Genomic DNA, 27,032 nt, shown 5'->3' with positions numbered 1-27,032 from the left:
ACTAACACCGGCAACCTGGTAAAGCTATTGGTGCGGCTAAGAGGTCACGTGAGGTATACACGCCAAGGCAAAAGTAACGGCTGACCCAGAAACGCCACACAGCACCGCAAGGAAAAAGCTGATCCGGGGAAAGGTAACATTATCGTAAGCCTTTCGAATTCCGGTGAGTGTTGTTAAAACTTTCAATTTGGATTTAAAAGACCAAAAAACTTTTTTCATATAAATGCTAATAGAGGATATATCGCTACCAAATAATTGACCCTGAATACCATAGTAACTATCATAAAAAAAAGGGATACCTCACAATAAGGAACTGACAACTTTAAAAGTTTATCTCCTATGGTGTTGTCTTCACTGAAAAGTTATTTATTAGTCCAAACGATACATTGGAACTAAGGACACGTTTTACTGACAATCCATTTTTGATACATAAGTTTCTCAGCAATAAATTTCTGGCAACAAATCTAGTAAACAAAATACTGACTAAATAGTATTGGAGAGATATCTTAGGATCGTGATAGCTTTTATCAATTCATGTGTTTTTAAAAATATCAATTTATATGAATTTTAAACTAATTTTGATTGTAGTATATATGAAATAAGGTGCACCTTATATATAAGTGTTTTTTGTGTAATAAAATTTAATAGTTAATAGTGTATAGATATATTGTATTTGTTTTTACTATATATACGTGTTTTGATAAATGACATTTATATTATAATTTCTCTGATATCCAATATAGTGTTATTAAAATATAGGTAGAGCTGTTTAGCGCACTCTAATTGTGTATACTTAATATTTTCTAATATTATATCATTTTCTGTTATCCAAAGCACAGATTAATTGCATATTTTAACAAAATGTATTTAATGATAATTTGTGCCAAAAAATGTTTACATTTTTAAAACTAGCTAATTTTAGTCGAGTGGTCAGTAAAATCAGTTGTGTGGTGCACCCGCTGGGGAGAACACTGGATAGACAGACGGACAAGATATATATAAAACATGTTTTTACACTAGTAATAAAGAGCTCATATGTTCCTAGCCTAGGACCCTGCGTTGCACTTGAGAACTAATTTCCTGTCACAATCCATAAAAAAAAAGACACCTGCCACCTCAGAAATTTAAGGCCCAGCAATGCTGGAGTATCAGCAGATACTATTCAAAAGCAGTAGTAAAAACAACTCCTATATTACCATTTTGAGAGCAAATACTTTTACAGTACAGTATATTAAACACATCACATAAAGAAAAAATGTTATGTCCTTTGTTGACAGTTTGATGTACTTCTTCAACAATTATTACTATGTAACTATCACAAAATCCATTGCAAAATGAACAAGCAGCAACATCTGAAAATCTGATGCATTTCATGTCAGTCAAACACAGAGATTATTATAACTGAGCACTTCATAAAAGAGTATATTCCTAGACCAGGGATTTGTTTCTTCTTTTTAATCCTAGTCCTAGGAAACCTTACTGTCCCAGATTTTCAGGATATCTAAACTAGAGCCCAGGTGAAATAATCAGATGGCCAGTAACCATGGTTATTAACCTGCTCTTTAGCCAAGATAATCCTGAAAATCCGGCCTGTGAGGGAGGCCTGGAATTGAAAAAACAGATTACTAGGGCTATCCAACATCACACAAATAGATCAGTTTATTAAGGAATATAAAAACACACACTTACCAACTACACCATTAGTGTAAACTCAAATCCCTCTTCACACGATTTCCTGTACACCTGGTTTGGGAGATTGGCAAACCCCACATAGCCTTCAAGGTTCTTCTGTTGCTACAATGGATACATAAACTAGTCGTCATTCATGTGAAAAAAAGCACAAACCCTGGCATCAATTCACTCTTTTAAGCCAAGCGTTTTCCCCACAACTTATTCCACTTCACAAAGAATCTAGACAGACCACATTTTATACTTTCACTAAATGCATTTTTCCATAATCTTGTGACTTCCTGTTCAGTACTGATATACTGATCATATAAAGCAAACTGCTAAAGCATCTAATTCCGCCCTGTCCCTTTCCTGTATGGGGTCACCTGCTGGACATATTACTTTTCATTAAAAAAAAATTCTGCCAGAATGTTTTAGCCCTAAGAAAATATTATGGCAAAATAAAACAGAACAGTTAAAACCATACCAATATAATTCAGTAAGGTGTAAAAATGCAAGTTAAAAGTAGGGAATTTCTGTTAAATGTCAGCTCATGGGCAGCATGAGGTCACTAAAAGATGTTTTTATAGCCATCCATAGAATTATTTCACTATTTATTACTTTACTTATAATAATAATTAGTTTAAGCTATTAAGACTATTAAACTAGTAAACATTGTGCAAATCACTAATTCAGCGACATGCACTAAAAAGGGTAGACAATCTGCATCGGAGCAAATGTACCAATTAAAAAAAAAGCTTCAATTTGCAGAGATTTAAATTTGTACCAATGTAGTTGTTTTTTGCTCTTAAACTGGAAAATGATATACCTGGCAAGCTTCAAAACCTTTCAGAAAACTATAATTTAGAAAAACATGAAAAAACTCCTAGGTAATTTTTCCCCAGTCACTTAAAATTAAATGCTCATATTTTTGTTACTGTATATTCGTTAAAGCATCACAAAATTGTTTCATGATCCTGATGGAACTCTAAACAACTTTCTAATTTACTTCTAAAATGTTTCATTTCTCTTGGTGTCTTTTGTTGGAAAGCATACCCAAGTAGGTTCAGAAACAGAAATGCACTCACTTACAGGGAGTTAGTTGGTAATTGGTGCCTCACATGTATCTGCATTTTGTCATTGGCTCACCCTGTGTTTTCAGCTAGTTCCCAGTCCCGCTCCTTTAACAAATGATACCAAATGAATGAAGCAAATTTGATAATAGAAGTAAATTGTATTATTAAAAATTGTATGCTCTGTTTGAATCATTAAAGCTTTTTTGGGGGGTTTAACATCCGTTTAAAGTACCTTGAAAATGATTTATTGTTTTTAATTTTTATCTTTAATACTGTCCATCATATTACGCAATCTTTTTTTATGAGCATACAACAGAAGGACTATAAAGGTTTTCTACTTTACTTTTTTTTTATAAACAAACAATAGTGCATCACACAAAACATATACAATAAACTTCTAGTTAGAAGGTATGCATGTGTATATATATATATATATATATATATATATATATATATATATATATATATATATATATATATATATGCATGTGTATATATATATATATATATATATATATATATATATATATATATTATATATTATATATATATATATATATATATAGATCTTTATTTAAATGATACCTGCTAATTTAATGCACTGGTTTTGTAATTAAATATTTTCTTCATGAGAAAAAAGAAATACTTACAGCTACTTTGTAAGTAACGCGTTTCCAGCATACAGATGTTTCGTAAGTTGGAGAAGACATAGGCAGGAATCAATCCAAGAGAAAGAGGAAGATGGAAGAAAAAGAAAAAAAAAATCAAAGTTAGTTATCATTGAGCAATAAAGACACATGTAATAAAACATTTCCAGTCGGGTCACCCTAATTCCTACAATGTATACTCATATTCCCATACAAAAAAAATCAAAAGATAATCCAGAGCCCGCTTTAATTATTAGAACTTTTTATAAATCTCCCTCACTTGAGATGGATTCACCAGTGTCCCATGGCCCATGCAGGACTGTAGAAAAAAATTACTAACAAAAAACATCAAGGGGGCAAATCATGTGTGTGTTTTAGACAACCAAGAGTTACCTTACCGGTATGTTTGCAGTCTCAGACTTTGAACGGAGTGTGACATTATTAGAATTCTAGTATGCACATGTATCCTACAATATCCATCACCCCCTGCTCGTATAAATGCTTAATGATGGTGGCTTCAGAGGCCTGAATCAGCTCCTGGTGGGGCCAACACACAGAACCCCAGAAACACTGCTTCAAGTACCTTAGGAAGCAGTGATTTAAACTCCCAACTGTGTCAGCCTATGGTAACCAAAGGGTTCGTTCACTGTTTCATGTGCGTTTCTGACAATTTAGGTGTTTTAGGAGTAAATCTATCAAATTGATTATAGGTATGTACGACATCCCCAAGGCAGAACTTGTTGTGATCTGAGATGTCATCGCAGAAAATGCACCGTTTGCCGAAAGAACATGGTACATGCAAGAACTGTTAGTGGTTATGTTGCAGCACTGCTCCACATCAGGCTGTTCTCTTCGAACAGAGTTGTGCCCTGGCTGTACGGTGCAAGTTTTCCTTAACATAGCACAGCCAGAGCAAAGCACTGTTTGAAGAGAACAGTCAGATACAAAGCAGTGGTCGTCAAAGCTGTGACTCCTGAATGTAATACGTTCTTGTGAATTATGCATCTTTTTATTACTAATTTTTACCTTATAATTATATGATGTTAGGCCAAGAGCAATGGAAACATACCTGCAGCTAATTTGAAATGGAATAAATTATAAAACTTTAAAAGTTTTACCCTACACTACTTTGTGTTTAACCTCCACAAAGGGAGCACAGCTGGTCCTGAGCAGAAACCGCTGCTGATCTAGTTACACAACTCTGTCTGCAGGGGTTAAACACACAGGAGTGTAGGGTTGATAGTATTAAAATGACATGCTCCAACTAATTAGAGCGGTTTTTTTTTTTGGGTTTTTTTTAACTATTATGGTCCTTTAAGAGGTAGTAGATAAGCAGATGTGGTCAAAAGGACGCACCTAATATCTCTGGCTGGTAAGATTTGAAACTAGCTACTAGATTTTTAACAAATCTACATTATCAGGGCTTGAAAAAGTCTTTAACACTGTTATTAAATTCAAAACCATGTTCTCCATTAACGTATTGGTCATCAGAACAACGTGCTGCCATTACATTACAGCATGCAATAGTGATAATGATTTCGCTGCAGGCAGTAAATAACCTTGGAGACAAGGTTGCTGCCCCAGCAATTGATTTCCTTGCTGCTGTAACATTTTAAATAGACTTATGATGGAGAAACATTTACCAAAAAAGGAACAAATCTCACACAAAAAGAAAACACAATATAAAGCATGTCGTACATATAATCAAAAAAGCACGTCTGATACATATCACTACTATAACCAAACATATTTTGGAAATATAAAAAGTTTAAGAAGTACATAAACCAAACTTAATCCTTAGATTAATGGTTTACTTTTCAATGTACAAAATCATCAAAATAAAGCTATTTTAAGCATTCAACATTCCTTTAAGTGCTTAAAAGAAATTGAAGATTTACTTTACTTTAAAGTAAATGTAAACTCTGTGAGCTTGTACCAAAAAATGTTTAATTAAGCAGTAATACAACTTTGCAATACACTTTAATACCAACACAATGATAGTGGTAAGCCCTGTTTTCCCCAGCTGTAAGTCTGTATTGGCTCCCCTAATTAAGGAAAGTCAGAACTTTCAGCAAATCTAGGCCTTTGTCCATCAAACAAATAATTGTAAATAGGATTGTGCACAGCCTTACAGGAAACCCCCCACTCATATTAAAGTATGTGCAAAAGTTTGCAGCTCTTATATGCATGTGTTAACAGACAGATGTCACATGATACAGGGGACAGGGAAATTAAAGTAAACTGATTTGTCAGGAAAGAAAATCCACTACTGGTATCAAAATTTAGTAGTTAGTATTACTGCATTGCATTTTTCATTATGCATTTCTACTGTATTTAGTGGTCCTTTAAACCCTTGCACCAAATGGATGTAGATATTACATCACCAGTACTTTGCCCTGTGTGCTGTGCTGACGTAGTATATGTTGCAGCCCCCACTGTCAGCTTAGACAGCGGAGACTGCAGCTGGAGGAAGAAGGCATCTGCCTATATATGTTAAGGGAGCACTGATCCTGCTCCCTAACAATATGAAGCCAGATTGCCGATCGTTAGAGAGTAATATTGTCTGTGTCACTGTCTGTAATGATCCACCTTTGGAGCCAGTGGTATCGGTGGGAGGAAAGGAGGTAAGCGGATGGCGGCACAGAGAAAGTTGGGGGAAGGAGGGGTGGGGTTCACTACACTACGGAGACGTTGTTGGCAGGTTAGTGGGAGGGGGGTTAGAGAGCAGTTTTGGGGGGAGGAATCAGGAAGGTGACAGGGGGGATTCTACACAACATAAATAAAAAAATAAAAATAAAAAGTCTAAACTGCATACTGGCAGACTGTTTGCCAGATGGTGGTAACAAGTGTGTGTGTGTGTGGGGGGGGGGGGGTAATTACTAGAGTAAATATTAACCTTACAAACTAATATTAACCCCTTCACTGTCTGGAATTTCAGAAGTGTGGTGCACAGCTGCAATTAGCTGGCTTTTAATTGCCAAACACCAATGGCAAAGCCATGCATGTCTGCTATTTCTGAACAATTGGATGCAAGAGAAGCTTTTTACAACCATTTGTCTTATGACTGCACAACTTGTGTGTAAATAATTTCAGTAAGAAACCCAGTTTATGAAAAAAAGTTAAAAATTTTTTATACAATCGTATTTGGCCACCAAAAAGTGGCATCAAATATACCAAATTGGTCTACATCAGCACATTGGGTTGTCTACTTTAAAAACATATTGTTTTCATAGGGGGGGGGGGGGGCTATTTCTATTTAAACTAAGTGATAGCAAAAATACTACAAATTCTCCGATACTTTGGGCATGTTTTTCTCTGCAATTCCCAGTAGGGAAAGGGTTAAATGGAAATGACAATTTTATAGCAAACATAACTTCCACGGTTTTCCAGAACTGGTCCTAAATCCCTGATAACCTCATCCTATTCGAGTGACAACTGAAATCAAACCAGAAAAAAAAGAAAGAAAAAAAAAGTACTCAGCCTTCCAGCATCTGAAGTGATTTTTCATTCTGGAAAACCGAACATAAATAGGAACACTACCATCAACATGCATCGAATCATGTGTTGTGGCACACTGGTCTACAAAACACGTAATGTCAACCTACTTATTCAAATTGCACTGACATTTGTCAGGGTAAATTATTCCCCACTTTCAAAGTACATCCAACTATAGGTCTGGAAAGGCACTCCATTTATTTGTTTTAACAGCTGTGATATTTATTTATTTTAAAAGTAAAAGTCACAACAGTTAATAGAAATAAAATTGTTGAAGGCTATGGCTCTTATTTATGGCCAGGATAAAATTGAAGGAGCCAGTTGCAAACTGGTGCCTGGGTTTATCGAGACCTGTTATAGAGGGGCATAGAAAGTTACACATCAATTTGATGTGCACATTTTAGATACAAATGTTTCTATGGTACTAAAAATTCCTCCTTGTAAGTTGATAATGAAACCAACATACTTTTGTGTAACCCCCTTTCACATCCTCCCCACTTTTTACCTTTAGCCCAGCATTCAATAAGACACCACACACAAGTTTGTGGCTTTTGTAAATGTCACATAAAAAGGTGACATTAATAACTTATAAGATATTGTGACTGCATGCTTTCTACAACACCACTGCTATATAATATTTTAATAATAATAAAGCAGATTATATATGTGGCATTATAAGTATGACCCAAGGCTAGGAACCAGCCATTGTTTTGTGCATCTATGCAATATTACGCACACACTATATATATTAAATAATCAAAAGAAATAATACTTATAATAATCAATCAGAACCAACTTCAGAAATAAGGGTCTGCCGGATGTTATGTGCCTTATCCCAAAGGGGAAAATAAAGAAATAAACACATTAGATAGATAGATAGATAGATAGATAGATAGATAGATAGATAGATAGATAGATAGATAGATAGATAGATAGATAGATAGATAAAGGCAGATTGATTTTCCAACACCTAATGAAAAGCAATAAATGCTAAAGTATTCCAAAGAGATATGGTTTACCATTATGATAGGCACCTCTATACTAGGTGGTTGATATTGACGCTCACCCTAGCTTAAAAGGACACTGAACCCAAATTTTCTCTTTCGTGATTCAGATAGAGCATGCAATTTTAAGCAACTTTCTAATTTACTCCTATTATCAATTTTTCTTCGTTTTCTTGCTATTTTAATTTGAAAAAGAAGGCATCTAAGCTTTTTTAGGGGTTCAGAACTCTGGACAGCACTTTTTGATTGGTGGATGAATTTATCCACCAATCAGCAAGGACAACCCAGGTTGTTCACCAAAAATGGGCCGGCATCTAAACTTACATTCTTGCATTTAAAATAAAGATACCAAGAGAAAGAGAAGAAAATTTGATAATAGGAGTAAATTAGAAAGTTGCTTAAAATGTCATACTCTGAATCATGAAAGAAAAAATTTGGGTACAGTGTCCCTTTAATCATTGGTGAGCTGAGCTAGAATATTGAAAGGTCTATCTTCTAAGTGTTATGATACTATAGTTTGAGTTTTAAGTTTTTATAAACTGTTGATATCTTAGTTAATTATTTCTTATTTGGGGTCCAAACGTGGCCCTTGATGTCCGTCCTCCACTAATATTCCCCTGAATCTGTAATTTTAATCTGTGAAGTCCAAGAGTGGCCACTATCTTTTATTAGGAGAACAATCTTATTTTCAAATGCTTTTACACTTTCTGGGGATATTTGAGCAATATTTATCTAGAAAATGTGAGGTATGCTTTATCTTGTATCCTAAAACGCTTACTAATTGTGATCTATTGATGCAGAAATATTTCACTAGATTTTGTATTTTTAATATGTATTTCTATATATAAGCTTTACGTTCTCTCATTAACCTCAATATCAAGAAAAAAAAATTTTTTAGAAGAGAATTGCCCGGTATTTCAGGGTTGAACTGCTTTTCTGGATGAGATCAGATTTATATACTGCAGGATAGGTACAAGTGGGGCGAAACGCTGTAGCAGAAGTATAGTGTATCATTTGTTAGTTCATGAAAACAAACGAAAAATGTACGACCCAGTACACACACAATCTAATACTATTCAGACTATACCTCAGACATACAAGGTGCTGGTATTCCTACAGCTATGAAACAAACGAAGAGCAAACAATCTCAGTTTCCCTGTCTCATCACAGTCAATACCAGAACTAGCCTTCCAAAGGAACAGTCATCTTGCCAGGAGGTAATGAAACCCATTCTAATGCTGTGTAGGAGCTGCACTCTTTCCCTTGCTGGCAACTTATTAGTAAGTAACCAGACATCCGGAGTCCCTGTGTATGGTGGTTATGGTGTGATCTGATCCAATGATACAACGCACAAAGTCTTGCACCGCGCCTATTTCTTATATTTTAACAATGTCAGTAGGATCCATGAAAACTAGGAGCAAAGAGATTCTAGAAATATGGATGACATGAGAAAAAACATAATTTATGCTTACCTGATAAATTTATTTCTCTTGTAGTGTAGTCAGTCCACGGGTCATCCATTACTTATGGAATATATCTCTTCCTAACAGGAAGCTGCAAGAGGATCACCCAGCAGAGCTGCTATATAGCTCCTCCCCTCACATGTCATATTCAGTCATTCGACCAAAGCAGACGAGAAAGGAGAAACCATAGGGTGCAGTGGTGACTGGAGTTTAATTAAAATTTAGGTCTGCCTTAAAGACAGGGCGGGCCGTGGACTGACTACACTACAAGAGAAATAAATTTATCAGGTAAGCATAAATTATGTTTTCTCTTGTTAAGTGTAGTCAGTCCACGGGTCATCCATTACTTATGGAACACCAATACCAAAGCTAAAGTACACGGATGAAGGGAGGGACAAGGCAGGAACATTAAACAGAAGGAACCACTGCCTGAAGTACCTTTCTCCCAAAAATAGCCTCCGAAGAAGCAAAAGTGTCAAATTTGTAAAATTTTGAAAAGGTGTGAAGCGAAGACCAAGTTGCAGCCTTGCAAATCTGTTCAACAGAGGCCTCATTTTTAAAGGCCCAGGTGGAAGCCACAGCTCTAGTAGAATGAGCTGTAATCCTTTCAGGAGGCTGCTGTCCAGCAGTCTCATAGGCTAAACGTATTATGCTACGAAGCCAAAAAGAGAGAGAGGTAGCTGAAGCTTTTTGACCTCTTCTCTGTCCAGAGTAAACGACAGGGAAGAAGTTTGACGAAAATCTTTAGTTGCCTGCAAATAGAACTTCAGGGCACGGACTACGTCCAAATTATGCAAAAGTCGTTCCTTCTTTGAAGAAGGGTTAGGACACAGTGATGGAACAACAATCTTTTGATTGATATTCCTGTTAGTAACTACCTTAGGTAAGAACCCAGGTTTAGTACGCAGAACTACCTTGTCTGAATGAAAAATCAGATAAGGAGAATCACAATGTAAGGCAGATAACTCAGAGACTCTTCGAGCCGAGGAAATAGCCATCAAAAACAAAACCTTCCAGGATAACAGCTTGATATCAATGGAATGAAGGGGTTCAAATGGAACGCCTTGAAGAACATTAAGAACTAAGTTTAAGCTCCACGGCGGAGCAACAGTCTTAAACACAGGCTTAATCCTAGTTAAAGCCTGACAAAAAGCCTGAACGTCTGGAACTTCAGCCAGACGTTTGTGTAGAAGAATAGACAGAGCAGAAATCTGTCCCTTAAACGAACTAGCAGATAAGCCCTTTTCTAAACCCTCTTGTAGAAAGGACAATATCCTAGGAATCCTAACCTTACTCCATGAGTAACTCTTGGATTCGCACCAATATAAATATTTACGCCATATCTTATGGTAAATTTTTCTGGTAACAGGCTTCCTAGCCTGTATTAAGGTATCAATAACCGACTCCGAGAAGCCACGCTTTGATAGAATCAATCGTTCAATCTCCATGCAGTCAGCCTCAGAGAAATTAGATTTGGATGTTTGAAAGGACCCTGAATTAGAAGGTCCTGTCTCAGAGGCAGAGACCACGGTGGACAGGACGACATGTCCACTAGGTCTGCATACCAGGTCCTTGATCTTGGCAATCAAACGAGGAAGCATCGGGAATGGTGGAAACACATAAGCCATGTTGAAGACCCAAGGGGCTGTCAGAGCATCTATCAGCACCGCTCCCGGGTCCCTGGACCTGGATCCGTAACAAGGAAGCTTGGCGTTCTGGCGAGACGCCATGAGATCCAGATCTGGTTTGCCCCAACGAAGAATCAGTTGAGCAAAGACCTCCGGATGAAGTTCCCACTCCCCCGGATGAAAAGTCTGGCGACTTAGAAAATCCGCCTCCCAGTTCTCTACGCCTGGGATGTAAATCGCTGACAGGTGGCAAGAGTGAGACTCTGCCCAGCGAATTATCTTTGAGACTTCCAACATCGCTAGGGAACTTCTGGTTCCCCCTTGATGGTTGATGTAAGCCACAGTCGTGATGTTGTCCGACTGAAATCTGATGAACCTCAGAGTTGCTAACTGAGGCCAAGCTAGGAGAGCATTGAATATTGCTCTTAATTCCAGAATATTTATTGGGAGGAGTTTCTCCTCCTGAGTCCATAATCCCTGAGCTTTCAGGGAGTTCCAGACTGCGCCCCAGCCTAGAAGGCTGGTGTCTGTTGTTACAATCGTCCAATCTGGCCTGCGAAAGGTCATCCCCTTGGACAGATGTGGCCGAGAGAGCCACCATAGAAGAGAATCTCTGGTCTCTTGATCCAGACTTAGTAGGGGGGACAAATCTGAGTAATCCCCGTTCCACTGACTTAGCATGCACAATTGCAGCGGTCTGAGATGCAGGCGCGCAAATGGTACTATGTCCATTGCCGCTACCATTAAGCCGATTACTTCCATGCACTGAACTACTGACGGGTGTGGAATGGAATGAAGGACACGGCAAGCATTTAGAAGTTTTGATAACCTGGCCTCTGTCAGGTAAATCTTCATCTCTACAGAATCTATAAGAGTCCCTAGAAAGGGAACTCTTGTAAGTGGTAATAGAGAACTCTTTTCCACGTTCACCTTCCACCCATGCGACCTCAGAAATGCCAGAACTATCTCTGTATGACACTTGGCAGTTTGAAAACTTGACGCTTGTATCAGAATGTCGTCTAGGTACGGAGTCACCGCTATGCCTCGCGGTCTTAGTACCGCCAGAAGTGAGCCCAGAACTTTTGTAAAGATTCTTGGAGCCGTAGCTAATCCAAAGGGAAGAGCTACAAACTGGTAATGCCTGTCTAGGAAAGCAAATCTTAGGTACCGATAATGATCCTTGTGAATCGGTATGTGAAGGTAGGCATCCTTTAAATCCACTGTGGTCATGTACTGACCCTCTTGGATCATGGGAAGGATGGTTCGAATAGTTTCCATTTTGAATGATGGAACTCTTAGAAATTTGTTTAGGATTTTTAAGTCCAAGATTGGTCTGAAGGTTCCTTCTTTCTTGGGAACCACAAATAGATTTGAATAGAATCCCTGCCCGTGTTCCGTCCGCGGAACTGGGTGGATCACCCCCATTAGTAAAAGGTCTTGTACACAGCGTAGAAATGCCTCTTTCTTTATTTGGTTTGCTGATAACCTTGAAAGATGAAATCTCCCTCGTGGAGGAGAAGTTTTGAAGTCCAGGAGATATCCCTGAGATATGATCTCCAACGCCCAGGGATCCTGGACATCTCTTGCCCAAGCCTGGGCGAAGAGAGAAAGTCTGCCCCCCACTAGATCCGTTTCTGGATAGGGGGCCCTCTCTTCATGCTGTCTTGGAGGCAGCAGCAGGTTTCTTGGCCTGCTTGCCCTTGCTCCAGGACTGGTTAACTTTCCAGCCCTGCCTGTAACGAGCAACAGCTCCTGTTTTTGGAGCGGAGGAAGTTGATGCTGCTCCAGCCTTGAAGTTACGAAAGGCACGAAAATTAGACTGTTTGGCCTTTGATTTGGCCCTGTCCTGAGGTAGAGCATGGCCCTTACCTCCCGTAATGTCAGCTATAATTTCTTTCAAGCCGGGCCCGAATAAGGTCTGCCCTTTAAAAGGAATATTAAGCAATTTAGATTTAGAAGTCACGTCAGCTGACCAGGATTTAAGCCATAGCGCTCTGCGCGCTTGGATGGCGAATCCGGAGTTCTTAGCCGTAAGTTTGGTTAAATGTACGACGGCATCAGAAACAAATGCGTTAGCTAGCTTAAGTGTTTTAAGCTTGTTCATAATTTCATCCAATGGAGCTGTGCGAATGGCCTCTTCCAGAGACTCAAACCAGAATGCTGCCGCAGCAGTGACAGGCGCAATGCATGCAAGGGGCTGTAAGATAAAACCTTGTTGAACAAACATTTTCTTAAGGTAACCCTCTAATTTCTTATCCATTGGATCTGAAAAGGCACAACTATCCTCCACCGGGATAGTGGTACGCTTAGCTAAAGTAGAAACTGCTCCCTCCACCTTAGGGACCGTCTGCCATAAGTCTTGTGTGGTGGCGTCTATAGGAAACATTTTCCTAAATATGGGAGGAGGGGAAAAGGGCACACCAGGTCTATCCCACTCCTTGCTAATAATCTCTGTAAGCCTTTTAGGTATAGGAAACACGTCAGTACACACCGGTACCGCATAGTATCTATCCAACCTACATAATTTTTCTGGAATTGCAACCGTGTTACAATCATTCAGAGCCGCTAATACCTCCCCTAGCAATATGCGGAGGTTCTCAAGCTTAAATTTAAAATTAGAAATCTCTGAATCCAGTCTCCCTGGATCAGATCCGTCAACCACAGAATGAAGCTCTCCGTCTTCACGTTCTGCAAACTGTGACGCAGTATCTGACATGGCTCTCACCTCATCCGCGCGCTCTGTCCTTAACCCAGAGCTATCGCGCTTGCCTCTTAATTCTGGCAATTTAGATAATACTTCTGTCATAACAGTAGCCATGTCTTGCAAAGTGATTTGTAAAGGCCTCCCTGATGTACTTGGCGCCACAAAATCACGCACCTCCTGAGCGGGAGGCGAAGGTACTGACACGTGAGGAGAGTTAGTCGGCATAACTTCCCCCTCGTTGTCTGGTGATAATTTCTTTACATGTAAAGATTGACTTTTATTTAAAGTAGCATCAATGCAATTAGTACATAAATTTCTATTGGGCTCCACATTGGCCTTTAAACATAGTGAACAAAGAGATTCATCTGTGTCAGACATGTTTAAACAGACTAGCAATGAGACTAGCAAGCTTGGAAATACTTTTCTAAATAAATTTACAAGCAATATAAAAAAACGCTACTGTGCCTTTAAGAAGCACAAAAAGCTGTCACAGTTGAAATAACAATGAACCAAAATAGTTATAGCAACCAATTTTTCACAGTAAATGTATTAAGTTAGCAAAGGATTGCACCCACCAGCAAATGGATGATTAACCCCTTAATACCCAAAAACGGATTAACAATTTAATAATTAACGTTTTTCTCACAGTCAAAACACACTGTCAGGTCTGCTGTGACTGATTACCTCCCTCAAAATGAATTTTGAAGACCCCTGAGCTCTCTAGAGACGATCTGGATCATGGAGGATGAAGTATACAGATTGTGACTGAATTTTTACTGCGCAAAAAAGCGCTAAAATAGGCCCCTCCCACTCATATTACAACAGTGGGGAAGCTCAGAAAACTGTTTCTATGCAGAAAACAAAGATGGCCATGTGGTAAAAATCATGCCCCAATAAGTTTTATCACCAAGTACCTCACAAAAAAAGATTAACATGCCAGTAAACGTTTTAAACATACATTTGAAAAGTTATGAATTGTTATTAATAAGCCTGCTACCAGTCACTTTTACTGCAGTTAAGGCTCATACATTATTTCAGTATTAACAGTATTTTCAGAGTCAATTCCATTCCTTAGAAAAATACATTCAGTGTACACACACTCATCAGCCTAATACCAGTCGCTATCACTGCATTTAAGGCTGAACTTACTTTACATTGGTATCAGCAGTATTTTCTCAGTCAATTCCATTCCTCAGAAAAATAATTACTGCACATACCTCATTTGCAGGGGGGCCCTGCATGCTATTCCCCTTCTCTGAAGTTACCTCACTCCTCAGATTAGAACAGCCAGTGGATCTTAGTTACGTCTGCTAAGATCATAGAAAACGCAGGCAGATTCTTCTTCTAATGCTGCCTGAGAATAAACAGCACACTCCGGTGCCATTTAAAATAACAAACTTTTGATTGTAGAAATAAACTAAGTTAAAAAACACCAGAGACCTCTCACAGCGACCTATCTAGTTAGGCTGCAAGAGAATGACTGAATATGACATGTGAGGGGAGGAGCTATATAGCAGCTCTGCTGGGTGATCCTCTTGCAGCTTCCTGTTAGGAAGAGATATATTCCATAAGTAATGGATGACCCGTGGACTGACTACACTTAACAAGAGAAATATTAAAATGAAAACTAGTAGAAAAGGCTATTTATATATAACATTTTCTCCCTCTTGAAGGAAATTCCAAGCAGTACCAGCTGACTGCTGTCATCTGGACAAATAAGCCTGAAACAAAATAGATCTTTAAATATGGGCGATATGGGTTTTTAAAAGGGAAGCTACAAAAACATCAGGGCAAGTCATAAATTCTTTTGGAGAGACTATTTTTTTTTTTTTTTTTTATAAACAAGAGCCTTTACTAATGACAGGTTTCCTGTGAGGTTGTAAATTTAGCATATTTTGAGTCATTTTACTTTGCAACCTGCATTTACTTACTAAAGGAAGTTAGCCCAGCTATGTTTTATGAAAGTACAAATAGGTATTAAACAGAAGTAGTAAGACTTTAGGAAAGATTTATTCTATATTTTTTTTTAAAGAAGTTACCAATTTTGGCACCTTTCTGTAGTCAAAAGTTCACCTGCCCCCCCCCCTCCCCCCGAGCCTTCTGCATAAGCTATCATCAGTCTGTGCATTAAAAAGGTGTGTGTATATATATATATATATATATTCCAAGAAGGTAGAAGCACTCAAAGGGTCTTAGTTATCATAATCCATTAATTTATTGACATTTCGGGGTCTCCCCCGTTTTCAAAACAAGTGCCCCCAAAAAGGATTATGATAACTAAGACCCTGTGAGTGCCTTCCGCCTTGTTGGATAATATATATATATGTATATGTGTGTGTGTGTGTGCGCGCCTTTACAATTTCGTATTACATTCAGCACAGAGAAAAAAAATAAAATAAACATCTTTATTTTTATAAATTAAAAACTTTCAGATAAAACAAAATGCTCTAAAACACTTTTAAATTCACTTTTTATGACATTTACTTTGTTCTTTTGGTATCCTTTGTTTAAATGCACTACTGGGAGTTAGCTGGTGATTGGTGATTACACATCTATCTCTTGTCATTGGCTCACCAGATGTGTTTAGCTAGCTCCTAGTAGTGCTGAACTGGTGTTCAGGGCGTAAAACAGATATTTTCAAGCAACGGTGCAACAATAAAATACTCTAACAGCATTTTTGCACATTTATGTCCATTAATCGCATTTGACCATTTTCAATTTAAAAGAATGCACTCATTTGACAAAAAAAATGTCAGTTTGTAAAGACTATTTTATCAATAAAGTTGTACTTTTTACAAAGAATGAGTCTTTTTATTGTTAGTTTTAAAATAGAATGGCAATGTTATTAATTTCATGAACACAGCATTACAGCAGCCTTGCATGTCCCATAAACAACTAAAGACTGTAGGAAAGTTTGCAGATAAAACATAGCAAGTACCTTAGAGCATATATTATTGCTCTGTCTATACAAGTGTCCTGTGCACAATGAATGCTTCATAAAAAGGCTGGCACTAGAGAGGTTATTGGTCATTAAAGTGGGCAAAGCACCCGAGTGTAGCCTCTCATACAGATCACAAGGCAATACATTCTGAAATGATGGAGATTCAGGAGTCACAATGAAACTATCATGATATAGATAGAGCATGCAATCTTACAAGGATATGAACCCCAAACATGTTCTTTTGTGATTCAGACAGAGAATGGCATTTTACAAATGTTTCTAATTTACTTCTAATATCAAATTTGTTTCGTTCCCATGATATTCTGTGTTTAAGAGATACCTAGGTAGGCATCTGGAGCACTACACGGCAGTAAACAGTGCTGCCATCTAGTGCTTTTGCAAATGGATAACATTCTTGTAAAACTGCTGCCATATACTGCTCCAGAAATGGGCCGGCTACTAAGCATACGTCCCTGCTTTTAAACAAAAGATACAAAGACAACGAAAAAAATTATAATAGAAGTAAATAAGAAAGTTGTTTAAAATTATTATCAATCAACTGTGTTTACTCTTTTTAAATCATAATGACAACAGAAACTACCCAAATGACCCTGATCAAAAGTTTACATACCCTGGTGATTTTGGCCTGATAACATGCACACAAGTTGACATAAAAGGGTTTGAATGGCTATTAAAGGTAACCATCCTCACCTGTGATCTGTTTGCTTGTAATTAGTGTGTGTGTATAAAAGGTCAATGAGTTTCTGGACTCCTAACAGACCCTTGCATATATCTCTATCTCGCTATCTAGATCTATCTATCTCTATATCAAACACTGTTAAAAACCTTGCTGCAAACACTTACTGACAAATAGTTCTAAAGACACATGCATATTGGTGATTTTTTTTTTTTTTTTTAAACAGACGTTAATTCAAATTTGTTATAATTGTATGAGATGTTTGAAACGCACAAGTTTAATTTTGACTTCCATTTAAGTTTAAATAAGAATTATTTACCTATTATGCACTTAAAAACAACTTTTCAATTTACTTCCATTAACAAAATGTGTACAGTCTTTATCTTTACACTTTTTGAGTCAACAGCTCCTACTGAGCATGTGCAAGACTTCACAGAGTATACATATATGCATTTGTGATTGGCTGATGGCTGTCACATGAAACAAGAGGAGTGGAAATAGACATAACTGAAATTTGACAGAATAAAAATCTAAAACTCATATGAAGATCAGACTAAGTGCTATTGCATTGTCTTTTTATTATGCAAATCTACTGTATTTACTGGTCCTATAAAAGGGACACAAAACACAATTATTTCTTTCATGATTCAGATAGACCATACAATTATAAAAACCAATCCAATTTACTTCTATTATCTAATACGCTTCATTCTCTTCATATCCTTTGTTGGAGCAATAATGCACTACTGAAAGCTAGCTGAAAGCCAATGACAGGAGGCAAATATGCGCAAACACCAATCAGCATCTTCTGAGCCTATCTAGGTATACTTTTTAACAAAGAATATACATAGAACAAAACAATTTGAAAGTTGTTTAAAATTGCATGCTGTGTCTGAATCATGAAATAAAGGAACATAAAACTACATTTTTTTTTTTTTAAGATATTTTCAGACTAAGCATAAAAATAGGGTCGTGGAAGTATGTGGTATCATTGCACTGGGTCTTGGGGGAAATAGTTTGAAGAACCCTGATCTATACCATTTCTAATATAGTTGGCCCCTTATGAGAAAATGCTGGACAAACCCAATGAATTAATTAATGTTGTTAGTTGCACCGCTTGCTACTAGTGAAGAAGCATTTGAGGATAAAATATCATCATGGAAGTTACTTTTTCTTCTCATATAAAGTGAGAGGATTTGGGAAAAATACGTAAGTAGTGCTCAAGCCCACACACACAGTATGAATACAATTCTGGCAACAACAACAATAAAATAAAACATGTCAATGGGATTTCCCCCATAAATGTTTTCAAAATCCAGAGGCCAGCACAACAAATTTGGGAGCCAGAAGTGCTTCAGCTTTTATAGTGTGTGGGCATGCATATGATATATAATATATACAATCCAAATATTAGGTGCCAGGTTTCCATGGTGATTAGAACTACCAGCATGGAATTTGGAAAATTGTTCTGTCTTACAATGCCTTAAAGTGACAGTGTACTTTAAAGGAGAGAGACAAAATAAAGGGAAAGTCTACAATAAAATTGTTATTGTTTTAAAAAAAATTGATAATGCCTTTGCTACCCATTCTCCAGCTTTGCACAACCAACATTGATATATTAATATACTTTATAACATATAAAACTCTAAATGTCAGCCTGTGTCTAAGTCACTACAGACAGCCTCTGATCACATACTTTTTATTCGCTTTTCACAACAGGAGATTGCTAGTTCACGTGGGCCATATAGATACCAATGTGTACACGCCCAAGAAGTTATTTCAGATTTAGCACGTAGTACTAAGTGCAAGTCAATAGATAATAAATAAAAAGTCATGTCATCAGGGGGCTGTCAGAAGATGCTTATTTACAAGGTAATCACAGAGGTAAAAAGTATATTAATATAACTGTGTTGGTTATGCAAAACTGGGGAATGGGTAATAAAAAGGATTATCTATCTTTTAAATCAATAACAATTCTTTTGTAGACAGCCCCTTTAAAAGGACCAGTATATACAGTAGAAACTGTGTCTGTTGTCTCCCCACCTACACTGAAAACAGAATTTATGTTTACCTGATAAATTACTTTCTCCAACGGTGTGTCCGGTCCACGGCGTCATCCTTACTTGTGGGATATTCTCTTCCCCAACAGGAAATGGCAAAGAGCCCAGCAAAGCTCCTAGGCTCCGCCTACCCCAGTCATTCGACCGACGTTAAGGAGGAATATTTGCATAGGAGAAACCATATGATACCGTGGTGACTGTAGTTAAAGAAAATAAATTATCAGACCTGATTAAAAAACCAGGGCGGGCCGTGGACCGGACACACCGTTGGAGAAAGTAATTTATCAGGTAAACATAAATTCTGTTTTCTCCAACATAGGTGTGTCCGGTCCACGGCGTCATCCTTACTTGTGGGAACCAATACCAAAGCTTTAGGACACGGATGATGGGAGGGAGCAAATCAGGTCACCTAGATGGAAGGCACCACGGCTTGCAAAACCTTTCTCCCAAAAATAGCCTCAGAAGAAGCAAAAGTATCAAACTTGTAAAATTTGGTAAAAGTGTGCAGTGAAGACCAAGTCGCTGCCCTACATATCTGATCAACAGAAGCCTCGTTCTTGAAGGCCCATGTGGAAGCCACAGCCCTAGTGGAATGAGCTGTGATTCTTTCGGGAGGCTGCCGTCCGGCAGTCTCGTAAGCCAATCTGATGATGCTTTTAATCCAAAAAGAGAGAGAGGTAGAAGTTGCTTTTTGACCTCTCCTTTTACCGGAATAAACAACAAACAAGGAAGATGTTTGTCTAAAATCCTTTGTAGCATCTAAATAGAATTTTAGAGCGCGAACAACATCCAAATTGTGCAACAAACGTTCCTTCTCCGAAACTGGTTTCGGACACAGAGAAGGTACGATAATCTCCTGGTTAATGTTTTTGTTAGAAACAACTTTTGGAAGAAAACCAGGTTTAGTACGTAAAACCACCTTATCTGCATGGAACACCAGATAAGGAGGAGAACACTGCAGAGCAGATAATTCTGAAACTCTTCTAGCAGAAGAAATTGCAACCAAAAACAAAACTTTCCAAGATAATAACTTAATATCAACGGAATGTAAGGGTTCAAACGGAACCCCCTGAAGAACTGAAAGAACTAAGTTGAGACTCCAAGGAGGAGTCAAAGGTTTGTAAACAGGCTTGATTCTAACCAGAGCCTGAACAAAGGCTTGAACATCTGGCACAGCTGCCAGCTTTTTGTGAAGTAACACAGACAAGGCAGAAATCTGTCCCTTCAGGGAACTTGCAGATAATCCTTTTTCCAATCCTTCTTGAAGGAAGGATAGAATCTTAGGAATCTTAACCTTGTCCCAAGGGAATCCTTTAGATTCACACCAACAGATATATTTTTTCCAAATTTTGTGGTAAATCTTTCTAGTTACAGGCTTTCTGGCCTGAACAAGAGTATCGATAACAGAATCTGAGAACCCTCGCTTCGATAAGATCAAGCGTTCAATCTCCAAGCAGTCAGCTGGAGTGAGACCAGATTCGGATGTTCGAACGGACCTTGAACAAGAAGGTCTCGTCTCAAAGGTAGCTTCCATGGTGGAGCCGATGACATATTCACCAGATCTGCATACCAAGTCCTGCGTGGCCACGCAGGAGCTATCAAGATCACCGACGCCCTTTCCTGATTGATCCTGGCTACCAGCCTGGGGATGAGAGGAAACGGCGGGAATACATAAGCTAGTTTGAAGGTCCAAGGTGCTACTAGTGCATCCACTAGAGCCGCCTTGGGATCCCTGGATCTGGACCCGTAGCAAGGAACTTTGAAGTTCTGACGAGAGGCCATCAGATCCATGTCTGGAATGCCCCACAGTTGAGTGACTTGGGCAAAGATTTCCGGATGGAGTTCCCACTCCCCCGGATGCAATGTCTGACGACTCAGAAAATCCGCTTCCCAATTTTCCACTCCTGGGATGTGGATAGCAGACAGGTGGCAGGAGTGAGACTCCGCCCATAGAATGATTTTGGTCACTTCTTCCATCGCCAGGGAACTCCTTGTTCCCCCCTGATGGTTGATGTACGCAACAGTTGTCATGTTGTCTGATTGAAACCGTATGAACTTGGCCCTCGCTAGCTGAGGCCAAGCCTTGAGAGCATTGAATATCGCTCTCAGTTCCAGAATATTTATCGGTAGAAGAGATTCTTCCCGAGACCAAAGACCCTGAGCTTTCAGGGATCCCCAGACCGCGCCCCAGCCCATCAGACTGGCGTCGGTCGTGACAATGACCCACTCTGGTCTGCGGAAGGTCATCCCTTGTGACAGGTTGTCCAGGGACAGCCACCAACGGAGTGAGTCTCTGGTCCTCTGATTTACTTGTATCCTCGCAGACAAGTTTGTATAGTCCCCATTCCACTGACTGAGCATGCACAGTTGTAATGGTCTTAGATGAATGCGCGCAAAAGGAACTATGTCCATTGCCGCTACCATCAAACCTATCACTTCCATGCACTGCGCTATGGAAGGAAGAGGAACGGAATGAAGTATCCGACAAGAGTCTAGAAGTTTTGTTTTTCTGGCCTCTGTCAGAAAAATCCACATTTCTAAGGAGTCTATTATTGTCCCCAAGAAGGGAACCCTTGTTGACGGAGATAGAGAACTCTTTCCCACGTTCACTTTCCATCCGTGAGATCTGAGAAAGGCCAGGACAATGTCCGTGTGAGCCTTTGCTTGAGGAAGGGACGACGCTTGAATCAGAATGTCGTCCAAGTAAGGTACTACAGCAATGCCCCTTGGTCTTAGCACAGCTAGAAGGGACCCTAGTACCTTTGTGAAAATCCTTGGAGCAGTGGCTAATCCGAAAGGAAGCGCCACGAACTGGTAATGCTTGTCCAGGAATGCGAACCTTAGGAACCGATGATGTTCCTTGTGGATAGGAATATGTAGATACGCATCCTTTAAATCCACCGTGGTCATGAATTGACCTTCCTGGATGGAAGGAAGAATTGTTCGAATGGTTTCCATTTTGAACGATGGAACCTTGAGAAACTTGTTTAAGATCTTGAGATCTAAGATTGGTCTGAACGTTCCCTCTTTTTTGGGAACTATGAACAGATTGGAGTAGAACCCCATCCCTTGTTCTCCTAATGGAACAGGATGAATCACTCCCATTTTTAACAGGTCTTCTACACAACGTAAGAATGCCTGTCTTTTTATGTGGTCTGAAGACAACTGAGACCTGTGGAACCTCCCCCTTGGGGGAAGCCCCTTGAATTCCAGAAGATAACCTTGGGAGACTATTTCTAGCGCCCAAGGATCCAGAACATCTCTTGCCCAAGCCCGAGCGAAGAGAGAGAGTCTGCCCCCCACCAGATCCGGTCCCGGATCGGGGGCCAACATTTCATGCTGTCTTGGTAGCAGTGGCAGGTTTCTTGGCCTGCTTTCCCTTGTTCCAGCCTTGCATTGGTCTCCAAGCTGGCTTGGCTTGAGAAGTATTACCCTCTTGCTTAGAGGACGTAGCACTTTGGGCTGGTCCGTTTCTACGAAAGGGACGAAAATTAGGTTTATTTTTGGCCTTGAAAGGCCGATCCTGAGGAAGGGCATGGCCCTTACCCCCAGTGATATCAGAGATAATCTCTTTCAAGTCAGGGCCAAACAGCGTTTTCCCCTTGAAAGGAATGTTAAGTAGCTTGTTCTTGGAAGACGCATCAGCTGACCAAGATTTCAACCAAAGCGCTCTGCGCGCCACAATAGCAAACCCAGAATTCTTAGCCGCTAACCTAGCCAATTGCAAAGTGGCGTCTAGGGTGAAAGAATTAGCCAATTTGAGAGCATTGATTCTGTCCATAATCTCCTCATAAGGAGGAGAATCACTATCGACCGCCTTTACCAGCTCATCGAACCAGAAACACGCGGCTGTAGCGACAGGGACAATGCATGAAATTGGTTGTAGAAGGTAACCCTGCTGAACAAACATCTTTTTAAGTAAACCTTCTAATTTTTTATCCATAGGATCTTTGAAAGCACAACTATCTTCTATGGGTATAGTGGTGCGTTTGTTTAAAGTGGAAACCGCTCCCTCGACCTTGGGGACTGTCTGCCATAAGTCCCTTCTGGGGTCGACCATAGGAAACAATTTTTTAAATATGGGGGGAGGGACGAAAGGAATACCGGGCCTTTCCCATTCTTTATTTACAATGTCCGCCACCCGCTTGGGTATAGGAAAAGCTTCTGGGAGCCCCGGGACCTCTAGGAACTTGTCCATTTTACATAGTTTCTCTGGGATGACCAACTTGTCACAATCATCCAGAGTGGATAATACCTCCTTAAGCAGAATGCGGAGATGTTCCAACTTAAATTTAAACGTAATCACATCAGGTTCAGCTTGTTGAGAAATGTTCCCTGAATCAGTAATTTCTCCCTCGGACAAAACCTCCCTGGCCCCATCAGACTGGTTTAGGGGCCCTTCAGAACCATTATTATCAGCGTTGTCATGCTCTTCAGTATCTAAAACAGAGCAGTCGCGCTTACGCTGATAAGTGTGCATTTTGGCTAAAATGTTTTTGACAGAATTATCCATTACAGCCGTTAATTGTTGCATAGTAAGGAGTATTGGCGCGCTAGATGTACTAGGGGCCTCCTGAGTGGGCAAGACTCGTGTAGACGAAGGAGGGAATGATGCAGTACCATGCTTACTCCCCTCACTTGAGGAATCATCTTGGGCATCATTGTCATTGTCACATAAATCACATTTATTTAAATGAGAAGGAACTCTGGCTTCCCCACATTCAGAACACAGTCTATCTGGTAGTTCAGACATGTTAAACAGGCATAAACTTGATAACAAAGTACAAAAAACGTTTTAAAATAAAACCGTTACTGTCACTTTAAATTTTAAACTGAACACACTTTATTACTGCAATTGCGAAAAAATATGAAGGAATTGTTCAAAATTCACCAAAATTTCACCACAGTGTCTTAAAGCCTTAAAAGTATTGCACCCCAAATTTGGAAGCTTTAACCCTTAAAATAACGGAACCGGAGCCGTTTTTAACTTTAACCCCTTTACAGTCCCTGGTGTCTGCTTTGCTGAGACCCAACCAAGCCCAAAGGGGAATACGATACCAAATGACGCCTTCAGAAAGTCTTTTCTATGTATCAGAGCTCCTCACACATGCGACTGCATGTCATGCCTCTCAAAAACAAGTGCGCAACACCGGCGCGAAAATGAGGCTCTGCCTATGATTTGGGAAAGCCCCTAAAGAGAAAGGTGTCTAAAAAAGTGCCTGCCGATATAAACTTATCAAAATACCCAGATTAAATGATTCCTCAAGGCTAAATATGTGTTAATAATGAATCGATTTAGCCCAGAAAAAGTCTACAGTCTTAATAAGCCCTTGTGAAGCCCTTATTTACAATCTTAATAAACATGGCTTACCGGATCCCATAGGGAAAATGACAGCTTCCAGCATTACATCGTCTTGTTAGAATGTGTCATACCTCAAGCAGCAAGAGACTGCTCACTGTTCCCCCAACTGAAGTTAATTCCTCTCAACAGTCCTGTGTGGAACAGCCATAGATTTTAGTAACGGTTGCTAAAATCATTTTCCTCATACAAACAGAAATCTTCATCTCTTTTCTGTTTCTGAGTAAATAGTACATACCAGCACTATTTTAAAATAACAAACTCTTGATTGAATAATAAAAACTACAGTTAAACACTAAAAAACTCTAAGCCATCTCCGTGGAGATGTTGCCTGTACAACGGCAAAGAGAATGACTGGGGTAGGCGGAGCCTAGGAGGGATCATGTGACCAGCTTTGCTGGGCTCTTTGCCATTTCCTGTTGGGGAAGAGAATATCCCACAAGTAAGGATGACGCCGTGGACCGGACACACCTATGTTGGAGAAATAATCATGCTCCCAGTGTGTGGTGTGATAAAGAGATAATAAAAGGTTATTTTTTTTCTTTGTTATTCCTAAATATTGGCCTCACTGTGTATAGACAGATGAGATAAAGAGGATTATTATGTACACATAAAAAAAAAAAAAATTACAGTACAACAACGTCCCTTTAATGCTGTTCAGTATTGTGTCACTAGAAAGGGATGCGACAGCCAAACAAACACGTGCGCAAGACCTATGGCTGTACTTGAAAAGCATACACTAAAAGCTAGCCCCCATTTTAATTTGAAGCATTTTTGCAAACTAAAGCATAGATTCTTCACACAAGTGCTTATAAATGCTGTGCATTTCAAACACCACTGGAATGTCCCTTAAGTAACTATAAAGGAATTTTAAGGCCTTTGCCAAAAACATCTATGGGTCTACAGAACAAAAGCTGAAGAACTCGGATGTAGACAATTAAAAAATACTGAAGTAAAAACCATGTTGGTACATTGGAGAAACAGGATTTTAAATTGGAAACAACCTTTCTGGAACACAAAGTGAACTTGATAAATAGATCTACACTACAGAAACCAGAAAGTTTGTATGCATATACTGCACACTTAAAGGGACATATAACTCAATGTGTTTGATAAAAGCTGTTTTTTAATGCGACACTAAGGGCAAGATTTATCAATTTGCTAGCAGACAGGATTCACATGTAGTGAACATGTCTACATCTTATCGCAAATTGTTGGGTGACTGTGTTCCCCATATACATCAATGAATGAGGGAACACTCGTGTAATGCCGCCCCCTTACCCTCAATGCAGCCAACTGCATGAGAGTATGGCTTTTCAATTGCCACGGTCAAATGAATTTGGGGTATTCACCCTGTCATAAATCTTGCCCCAACAGGAAGTGCATGATCGTGTGCAACTGGGTATTGTGACTCAAATGCTCAGTGCCTCTTGATAGGTTCAACTTACACAGAAATAAAGTTAGTTTAATTCAGCACGAGCACTATATAGCAGCAGTTAAAAGAACTAGTACGTTTTGAAACATTCTCTTAGATGGACAACATTCTCATAGATGGACAACATTCTCATAGATGGACAAATATATTTTTATATTTGCCAATTTACTTCTATTACCTATTTTGCTTTGTTCCATTGGTATCCTTTGTTGAAAAGCATACATAGGTGGGAGATAGCTGCTGATTAATGGCTGCACATAAATCCTTCTGGTCATTGGCTTACCCTATTCAGCTAGCTCTCGGTAGTACATTGCTTCTCCTTCAACAAATGATATCAAAAGAATGAAGCAAATTTGATATAAAATAGAAATAAATTGTAAGGTTGTATAAAATTGTATGATCTATCTGAATCATGAGAAAAACATTTTAGGTTTTAGGTTCCTTTAGCAAAAAGGCTAAAGTAGCCAACAACAAAAAATACCCATGTATTACAGCAGCTGATGCTTGCCTGAATACATTGTCCCTTTAAAAGGAACATAAATGTCAAAATGTAACCTTCAGAACTCAGATGGAGCATGCAATTTACTTCTATTATCAAAATCTGCACAGACTTTCTAGGAGTACACTTTGAGGCACCGGCTGAGCATGCGCAAGCGTTCACAGTATTTACACACAAGTCATTGATTGGCTAATTAATGGATGCTTTGAGATTTATCGGGGGGAGGGGGGTGTACTGCTCATTTGAGCAAACAGCTAGCTCACAGTAGTGCATTGCTACTCATTCAACAAAGGATACTAACAGAATCAAAGAGACATAAAACACAAAATTTTTCTTTCATGATTTAGGTAGAATAT

General features: G+C 39.0%; 1 long non-coding RNA gene across 1 annotated transcript in view; it reads right to left on the bottom strand.

Moving 5' to 3' along the window:
• Positions 1 to 1,729: 1,729 nt before the first annotated feature.
• The window catches only part of LOC128660515 (uncharacterized), a 48,241-nt gene continuing 22,938 nt past the window's right edge, over positions 1,730 to 27,032 (bottom strand). The window contains exons 2-3 of the long non-coding RNA XR_008402546.1: positions 3,330 to 3,399; positions 1,730 to 1,794 (exon numbers count right to left, since the gene is read on the bottom strand). This is a non-coding gene — a long non-coding RNA (uncharacterized LOC128660515). The remainder of the gene's footprint in view (positions 1,795 to 3,329; positions 3,400 to 27,032) is intronic.

Source organism: Bombina bombina, chromosome 5 (genome assembly GCF_027579735.1).
Source record: "Bombina bombina isolate aBomBom1 chromosome 5, aBomBom1.pri, whole genome shotgun sequence".
NCBI classification, from domain to species: Eukaryota; Metazoa; Chordata; class Amphibia; order Anura; family Bombinatoridae; genus Bombina; species Bombina bombina.
The sequence above is the reverse complement of the archived record's forward strand: the minus strand, read 5'-3'. Positions and strand labels throughout refer to the sequence as shown.